The sequence below is a fragment of the Panthera uncia genome, chromosome X, assembly GCF_023721935.1.
Source record: "Panthera uncia isolate 11264 chromosome X, Puncia_PCG_1.0, whole genome shotgun sequence".
Taxonomy (NCBI): Eukaryota; Metazoa; Chordata; class Mammalia; order Carnivora; family Felidae; genus Panthera; species Panthera uncia.
Genome location: NC_064817.1, coordinates 19,341,954 through 19,352,135, shown reverse-complemented (window position 1 = coordinate 19,352,135; position 10,182 = coordinate 19,341,954).

The window sequence follows — 10,182 nt, the reverse complement described above, 5'->3', positions numbered from 1 at the left end:
TAGTGCAGAGGGTGGCTCAGTCGGTTAAGCGTCTGGCTCTTGATTTCAGCTCAGGTCATGATCTCATGGTTCGTGAGGTTGAGCCCTGCATCGGGCTCTGCGCTGACAGAGTGGAGCCTCTTTGGGATTCTCTTCCTCCCTCTCTCTCTGCACACCCCTCCCTGTCTCTCAAAATAAATAAATACACTTTAAAAATAAATAAAATGGGCACTTAAAACAAATAAAATAAAATATAGTGCAGAGAACTCAATGAAAAACCACTCATGGCTTCATAGCCACAGAGCTTAAGTGAAAAACTTCTCCCCATTCTTGCAAATAAATCCCAGATGAAGCCTGGCTGGCCTTGGGAGATTAAGGTAAACTTGGCCAAAACCCCAAGTTTCACAGTGAGAGTCCACAGCCCTCCCCCCAAGTCCTGCAAATTCTCAACTCCCTCCTTCATGGTTCTGACTTGTCGTTCCTGTGTGAGTGTGTGTGTGTGTGTGACTCCTTTCCTTTCTAAGATTCAGACGCTTTGCCAGAAGCTGTGCAAGATCCCCAACCACCTCCCCCACCCAAGCGGCTCGTAGGTTTAGAACTGGGCCGAAGGTTTGGGGGTTACACACTGCACCCCCAGTCTTGGGCCATCTTGCTCATTCCACTTTCTCCTTGTTTTACTTTGCTCTGTCCCTTCCCTGTCTGGTTCGAAACACAAACTCCTTTCCGGTCTCATCCAGGCAGTTTTGCTCACACTCCCTCCCCCTGACATCTCGGCTTTACTCTAAACAGGCTTATTTTTGTAATTGAAGGAAGGCAAAAAAAATTTTCTTAAGGCAGGCAAGCAGGCAGAAAATAAAAGGTGGGGAGGGAGGGACTGGGACCTTCTAAGAGGAATTCTCATACCAGCCATTAAAATAATATTATTTTTTCTTGCGCCTTATAAATATTAATAATAAGTAAAAATTGGAAGTTCTTGGAGTAGGGAGGGAAATTTAACAACAGGCTGTGGTCCACTTGCTGTAGACTTCCCCCAAACCTTGGCCTTCTTGCCAGAGTGAAGCAATTCTCTTCTTAAGTTTACATTTAATTATAATTGCAACTGTCATGATGATTAAGCCTCTCCCTTTGTCATTGTCTTTTCTTGGCATCATTTCTTTGGCTCAGTTTGCATGCTATAGACCGTATGAATCACAGCGAATCTGTGCTTTTTAACTGTGGCGAAACCAGAGGCAGCTTTTTGTTTATTCCCAGAATCCGTTCCAAAACAGCTGTTAAATGTTCATCCTTGGTTTTGTCATCTTATTTCAGGGAATCGTAACAGCGGCATCTTCTGTTTCCAATTCTCCTGAAGAAAGAAGCAAGTTGGTGTGCAGTGCGTAGGTGCTAGTTAATGCCTTATTTCCTCTCATTTCCTTAATCAGGAAATTTCATAGTTCAGCAGGGGCAAGGTTCCCAGGAATGTGGTTCTGACCTCAACCAAGCTGTGTGAAACACTTGACCGTGAAAACAGCTTGCTCTGCAAGCCTCTGGGTGTTCCAAACCGAGACGACCAGAAGCTTCCATTTGACAAAGTAGTGAGGAAAGTTTGTAAATTTTTCATGGTTAGTGATGGTTCCATCTCCAGGAGAATCAATCAGCTGAAAAGCAATACATTAAGTCATAAATCAACTGGTAGTCTGGACACAAATTGGCTGGTGGGTTTCACTTTAGGGAGATTTTCTTCTGAAAAACTGCAGTTGAATGATGGACTCAATACCATGTGGTATGAAAAAGCACTCAGAAAAATCAAGACAAATTGTGCCTTATCTGGGTGCCAGACGTTGCTTAGTTTGGGGTCATTGCTTGAAGGCTAACAGCTTACCAAAATGGCCATTTTTAAAATGTCACGAGCCATGGTTAAATTGCTTTTTACCAATGGTTTTCACCCCATAGCTATACATTGGAATTACCCAAGGGGAGTTTTAAACATATACTGAGAACTGTTCCCTACCCCAAAGATTTTGAATCACTGGTCTTGAATGAAAACTAGACAGACATTGGTCTTTTTAAACTGCTCTCCAGGAGATCTCTAGCGTGCAGCCAGGACTAGAGCCAGTGCTTTCTGAACCACAAACACCTTTGAAACCTGTATGTTGTGTACGGGGTGGGCACAGTGCAACTGCGCACACTGCCGGAAGTCAACTGGCTTTACGCTTGCCTGTCTTTTATGTAGAACGTGTTCTCCTTCCATCAGAGATAACTTAGCCCGTGACAAATAGCCTTTGGCAAGCCTCACATTCATTTCTGTGTGATTTCATGTGTGTGTGTCTCTCTCCCCGCCCCGCCCCACCCTTCTACACCCCCCTCCCCGGAGATGCAAACCTAATTTTCAGCCCAAACCGTCTTTTAGAGACTGAAAACCTCCCAAGCCAGTTCAGACTGCCCTGGCGGACTGGCTTCTAGAACAACATACATTATCCCCTGTTCGAATGAGTATGATTCTCTTCCCCTCCTCAACCTCCAGAAGGGAGGAATCACCAAAATGTGAGCCCTTGCTAAAAACAAAACAAACCAGGGGTGCCTGAGTGGCTCAGTCGGTTAAGCTTCCGACTTCAGCTCAGGTCATGATCTCAAGGTTTGTGAGTTCGAGCCCCGCGTCGGGCTCTGTGCTGACAGCTCAGAGCCTGGAGCCTGCTTCCGATTCTGTGTCTCCCTCTCTCTCTCTGCCCCTCCCCTGCTCACACTCTGTCTCTCTCTCTCTCAAAAATAAATAATAAACATTAAAAAAAAAATTAAAAAAAAAAAAAAAAAAAACAACCTCTGAATATACCAATTTTCCAAACTGGTCCTTGTCCAGTATCCTCCATTTCAGGAAATGGCCCCTCCACTCTACTCTCTTTTTGAACCAATAAGTGAGACTCAGACTTGATTCTTGCCTTCCCATCTTCCCTCACATCTGATCCCTTGCACTCCCCCTCCTATTCAATCAGCTCAGTCTCCAAGACAACTCAAATTTATCAGCTTTTCACCACGCCCACTTCACTGCGGGTCTAGCCACACCCATGGCCACGCCCTCAGCTACCTGCTAGTATCACACCAAGTCACAGTCCCACCTCCGCACTGCATGGCCTCCCACCTACGTTAGCTTCTGTCTCTGCTTTCAGCCCTTCAAGCCATTCCAGCAGCCACAGTAATGTTTTCATACGGTGGTTTACAAACCACTTGTCTGCCGAAAGCCGTTCTCAGGCGCTGTGCATTTCAAGTGGAGTAAAATCCAGACTCCTCACCATCACCATGGGATCTGGCCACTGCTGCTGTGTCCCCACCATGAGTTGGGTCCCTCTCCCTCTCCTCACTGGATCCAGTCACGCTGGTTTCTACCCATTCCTGGAGCATAACAGGTTCTGTCCTTTCTCTGGTGCCTTGCCTGGCTGCCTCAGTATCCTGTCAGTCGCCCTTTAAGCGACCGTCTTCAAAAAGGCCTTCCCTGCCGATTTTATCTCTGTCTTAGTATCTGACGTATTTCCTTGCTAGCAATTATTTACCTGTTGGTCTGTCTTCTCTCTCCCCTGAGTAGAACTGAAGCTCCATGAGGAAAAGGACTTTCTCTGATTCACAAGTGTGTGCCCAGCCCCATACACCATGCCTGGCGCACAGTGGGAACACTTCCGATATTTGTGGAACCATTTGATGAACGACTGGAAAGAGGAGAAGGAAGGGACTGGGCAGTACACGTATCGGAAGCAACGTACCTCAGCATGATTAACACTTGATTGCGGCTTTTGAGAAAAGGAATGTCAGCTTTTACTTAATGTGCCCACTCTGGCCATTAGCTCTTGTCGACACAAGTATCACTCAAGTCATTCTTGTAATTTGCACCAATTAGGGTTCTAGTTGCAAGTACAGAAACCAACTTCAGCTAACCTAACCAAAACCACGAATCCATTACAGGGCTTGTGGCCTGCCTTATGGAGCCTGAGCACTGGCGACAGAAAGGGACTAAGATCAGGAAACAAATTCCTGGAAAGCTACGGATATTTCTCCTTCTCTTTCTTCTCTCTCTCTCTTTCCCCCTCTCCTGCTTTTCTCTGCACAATGTCGTCTTTCTTGTTTCTCTGCAGGTCAGCTTTCGGTGGTTTCTGAGCTTGTGCCTCTCTCCTGTCCTAGCGCCCAGGTGGAGCTGGGGTCTCATGGAATCGCACCTCTGAATTTCCTGAGAGAGAGATTCTGAGTGCCCCAGCCCGGGTGAGGTGCTCAACCCCAGACAGTTGCCAGTAGCCAATGAGATAGGAATCCATATGCAAGGGCTCCCGCCACGGGTGTTGCCTTGAAATGCCCCAGGGGGTGAGGGAGTTTCAAGGGACAGCTCCTGGTGGAAAGGGGGAATCGCCGGCTTTCGGGCCTCAAGTGGTCTTCAGGGCCCCGCTCATCCTCAACTCCTCCTGGCTGTCTCTCCACAAGCTCCTTACAAGCAGGCTGCCTCTGGAGCTGGTTCTTTAATGCCTGGCATAGTACAGGGGAGAAGGAAGGGAAGAAGAGAAGCATTTTCATGCCACAGAAAGAGGAGACTTCAATCAGGAAAAGAGTATTTTAAGCATCAAAGCATGACATGTTGTTTCTAAGAGGAGAATTAGGTTAAGAGAAGAACACGTGCATATGAAGTATGAAAGCTTGGTGGATTATTTTCAGTTGTTGCCTTTGAGTTATTTGTTCAAGCCTAATGACTCAGCCAGTGAGAGAGTCTTTTTTTACAGGATCAATCTTACCTTATTGCTCAAAAGGCAAGTCCAAATGATAATATATTTCTGCGTAAATGTTGCGTTGACGAAGCAGCCTGTGTCCCTGTCCTTATGCTCCCTTTTATGAAGCATCGTCTTTCAACACTGACACTTGAATCTATAGAAACAGACCCATCAATATATTTGAATAAAACATAAGTGGTTGACTTTGGGTGTGAGAGTTTAAGGTCTTATGGAAGAATGCCATGCAAGATAGAACAAGAGACGTATTGAGGAAAAGTCTTCCTTAAAGGCCACATGGTATATTGCTCAACATTCCAGCTTTGTGGCCTAAGGATTCAAACCCTGGTTTCTGCCCATTTTCTAGTTGTGTGGTCCTCAACAAAGTATTTCATTCCTTATCGTAAAACAGGAGGAGTAACAGCACTTGCCTCTGAAGAGTTGGGTGAGGTTTACTTGTATGAATGGATCGTATCACTTAGGGATTGTGCTGGACTGCAAACGATAAAAGCCCTGACTAAATAGTAGTGTCTGCAGCATTATATTGTATACCTGATTAATTATATGGGAAAATAAATAAGTAAATAGTAGCTTCAGCAGACCATTCATTTTTCCCACTCACTAGGAAGCTTAGGGATAGGGACTTGGGTAAGGGGCTGACAGATTTCCAAGCTGAGGTCTTTGCAGCTCCTGTGATCTTTCTTGCACGATCCCAAGATGGCTGCCGTGGCCTCAGCCATCATGTCCATATTCCTAACAGCAAAAAGGAGGAAGGGGTAGTGATTGAATCAAGAGAACAAAAACTTTCCCAGATGTCGAAGTCAGCACAGGCTAAGTGCTGTGACAAAAAAGGCCACTGATCAAGGGATCGACATGATAGATATTTACTTCTCACTCTTGCCAAGGTCAGTTGGTAGCAGAGGGTAGGGGCTAGGGGTGAAGGATAGGATGTAGCTTGGCTCAGTCCAGTCATGCAAGAACCCATTTAGACTACAGGGCTTCCAGGGTCCTAGTAGGCATGAATGCCCTTCCAGCAGACAAAGGAAGACAGAGTGTGCGGAAGTGTGTAGAAAGGTTTATGGGTCAGGTCTAGACTGAGGTACTAGATTTTTGTTCACATTTGATTGGCCAGATTTCAGTTATGTGGGTCCACATGAATATAAAGGGAGCCAGAAAATACAGTCCCAGAATGAACACTTCTTCCCAGCAACGTCTCCGTGCCATGGACGGGGAGCACGGATCTCTGGAGGAAGGGCCGTCTCTGCCACATTGGAGATCCATAGCAACTTCTACATAGATTGTATTGCCTAAAATTATGGTACTTGATCACCACTGCCTGCAACAAAGCCTGGGAAATGTAGCTTTCAGCCAGTACGATTATAACCTCGGATAGCTTGAGTTTCTTTTGATAAGAAAATAGTGGGTAGGCAACTAGCAATGTCTGCCTCATGTGAGGAAAATTCTTAACACAATACCTGGCACTTAAATGTTCAGTAAATGCTAGCTATTGTCACTGCTAGGATAGCTTTCTTGGGGACAGATGTACTATCTGGCATAGCTGTATTTCCTGCTGTAAATACTTTGCTTGACATTCTGGTTTATTGAGTGCAGAAACTAGGGTCAGAAAATCTGGATTTAAATCCTGGCTCGGTCCCTTACTATCTTCTCTGAGCCTCGGCTTTTTGATTGAAAAAATGGAAGGGTTTAGACGTGCCCCACAAACTTGCTGTGTGGATTAGCTTAGACAATGAGCTCAAATGGGCCAAGAGCATCCTTTTGTACATATTATGTACACAATATTACAACTGAATCTCAAGTGGAAGCAACCCAAATGCCCGCTGCATTAGCTTCCTAGGGCTTCCATAACAAAGTGCCACAAACTGCGTGGCTTAAAACAAAGGGACTTATTCTCTCCTGGTTCTGGACGCTAAAAGTCTGAAATCAAGGGGTAGCAAGACCAGGCTCCCTCCCGAGGCCCTACAGGAGAATCCTTCCTTGCCTCTTCCATTTTCTGATGATGGCATGGTGATCCTTGGCTTTCCATTGCATGACTGCCCTTCTGCCTCTGTTCCCCGTGGTATTCTCCTTGGCATGCCTGTGTGTCCCTACTCTGCTTATAAGGACACTAGTCATATTGGATTAAGGGCCCACCCTACTCCAGTAGGACCTCATTTTTTTTTTAGTGTTTTTCATTTTTGAGAGAGAGAGAGAGAGAGCGAGCGAGCATGAGTGGGGATGGGGCAGACAGAGTGGGAGACACAGACTCCGAAGCAGGCTCCAGGCTCCGAGCTGTCAGCATAGAACCTGACACGGAGCTCAAACCCATGAATCGTGAGATCATGACCTGAGCAGAAGTCAGACGCTCAACCGACCGAGTCACCCAGGTGCCCCCACTATGACCTCATCTTAACTAATTACATCTGCCATGACCCTGTTTCCACATAAGGCCACATTGTGAGGTACTGGGGGTTAGGATGTCAATATGTCATGGTGGGGGAAGGGGGCCACAACTCAATGCACACATAATATTCATTATATAATGAATGAATGAAGAAAATGTGGTATATCCACATAATGGAATATTCTTCAGCCATAAAAAGGAATGAAGTACTAATCATGCTACAATGTGTGAAAACATAATGCTAAGTGAAAGTAGCCAGACACAGAAGGTCATACCTTGTATCATTCCATGTGCACGAAATGTCCACCATGGGCAAATCTATGAGACAGAGAGCAGGTTAGTGATTGCTCAGGGCTGGGGGAGGGGCACTGGAGAGTGACCGCCAAAGAGTATGGGTGGGGTTTCTTTCAGTGGGGGGACAAAAATGTCCTCAAATCATCGGTGGTGACAGTCATGCGATGAAAATGCACAAATGAAATGCCGCCATTTTAAGTAAGTTTGGGCCTCTACCTTCAATACATTACATTTCCAGGGTCCGGAAAGAACCTATACATGTCATCCGACAAATGCTGCTGGAAAGCTGAAAGGAATCCTAGGTTAGGGAGGGAGAACACAAGACTTTGGGGGAAGGAGAAGGAGATTTAGCTGGCCAAGGGATTGGGGACAATGGACATCCACTGTCCTCTAATTTCAATGATCTTTGCTCAGCATCTGGGAGTCTTGCTAATTAGGAATGCCATGAGTTCCTTGATCCGTAGCAAGTCCACACCCTGTACCTTGGCTCAGCCTGTAGCCCTGTCATCACTGACAGAAGTAAACCCACTATTCTGTCTTCCCTAAATTTACACCTAACGTTCTCTTCACAGGTCACCTTTGGCAGGCCATTCAAGGCCCTGTTGTAAGAATGTCCATGAAATTATCCCTGCAAGGCCACGAAATGATGCTAAAATTTGAGATCTCTATCCATATTCCCCATAGCACCTAAATATTCCAACTCTATTTCATCCTCCAGACAGGAGGGGGGGCAGAAACTCCTTTTACACAGAGAGAGAAGGCAACTGAGAGCTGCTATGTTGATGTTGCATGCTGCCACATTCCTGGCCCAGGGCCAGGCGCTGCTGGAGATACAAAGAGGAATAAGACCCAGAACTTCCTCTCAGGGGTCTTTGAATCTGGTTGTTGACAGCGGTGGAGGTGGGTGAGGTAGAAAGAACTGGCCGGAACCAAGGTCTGTGACTCCAACTGTGTCCCTAACTACTCCTTGAGTGTCAGCCCTAAGGCCCTCTGCGGGTCTTGAAAGATTTCCCCACTTTCTCTATGTGCATTATTCCAAAGAAGTTTCTCTGGCTCTCTCTTCTCCATCCCTCCACCTCCACCTTTCAGTAAGTAATATTTCTTTTTGAGGTGACTCTTACCTGCCTCCCTCTAGCCCCCAAATCAGCAGGCCATTTCTTCTGTTTCCAGTCACCCCAAGGTTAAATACAAATGTCTGTTGCATTAACAGGAAGAAAATGGAACTGAAAGAAAGTTTGCCTAATTTGTAAAATAAAAATGAGTTTCGATCCCGGTAGCTTATGTATTATTCTTGTAAGGACTGGGTTTACATCGATCAGCTTTTCCATGGCAGTCAAGTGTGGAATGTGGTAAAGTTAGAAATGTAATTGTGTAGACATAAAAAATTGCATCTCTATAACCATCATCGGGACACTTTTCTCAAGACGCTATCTCGGTGTCCTTCAGAGCAATAACTATATCAATTGAGAATGTAACAGAAGCAACTTAAATGTTATGCCTCGTTTACTTCTGGTAGGGCTAATGTGCTTCAGAGCAAGACTATTACTCATGACATAAGGTACTCTCAGACAGGCTGGAAACGCTTCAAGACCATTAAAATAAAATGCCAGCCATTCCTGCTGTTCAAATATTCTTCAACTTCTAATTTAAGGCACCAACACCTAAGAATGTAATTGTGTTATTCTCTCTGATAGCTGGAATCTATCTAAGCCAAATGCCGGGGAATTATGGACTATTGGGGCTACGGGAGTCCAGAAGACAAATGAGGTGGGGAAAATGTGTTATTTTGTACCGGCACGTTCAACGTTTGTGCTCCGTTATCGTTTATGTGTTAAAATGTATTCAAAGACAAAAGCGCCTGAATTGTCTTTCTTCAGCTGAATTGAAGAAGAGGTTGGGGAAATGCATAAACCACCTCGAGATCTGAACTCAGAAGTCAGAAAGAGAAAGACTCACACACCTGTACTCAGAATTACTTTTTCCACTAAATTTTCTCTAGACTTGATTGTTCATTTTTGAAGCAGGAAGTTGTCTTCTTGATAAAGCAGTCCCATGCATCACCCCCTTCCTGGCCCCAGAAGAATTCACAATTCTCTCCCTGATGAGCAAGTGGACCACAGTTTGAAAAAGGCACACCAGATCAGAAAAAGGGCAATTTTAAAAGCTGATGCCGGGAAAGGTGATGCTTCCCCATCACATGTGGAAATTACTTCTGTTTAATGCCTGCCTTGGGAGGGGCACACGTTAGGCGCAGGGACCCCATCGGCACATCAGGGCTTTGACTGGGACACGATGCCAATTCAAACTGTCACACAGTGCAGGGAGGGAAAAAGCCTAAATCAGTTTCTATTCTTTAATAGAAAGCAATACTGTAGTTTAAATTAGCAAGGCACGGCTGAACCACTATTTAAAATGCGTTTGCACTGACATCCCAAGAAAGGGTTTTTTTTTTCTTGTTTAATTGCACTGTCAGTGTGGAACGCTTTCACTTAAAACCATTCTGAGGTAGACCTTTTAATAGAAAGTGACAATTTAAATTGCCATGATAGCAGCGTAAATGGTGCTTAAAGTCATTACTAAACTCACGTCGCACTTGGCTCCACACCCGGCTTGGTAAAGCTGAAGGAAAGGTGGGGGGGGGCAGGGAGGCAAGTCACTAAGTGGTGAATCATTAATTCCTTTTATATTCTTTGTAATAACATCAGCTGTGATGAAGTCATCTGGCTCCCACTGGATGTGAGTACGTTTCTACTGAATTCCACATCGTTCCATTCTAACGTTGTCCCAAGA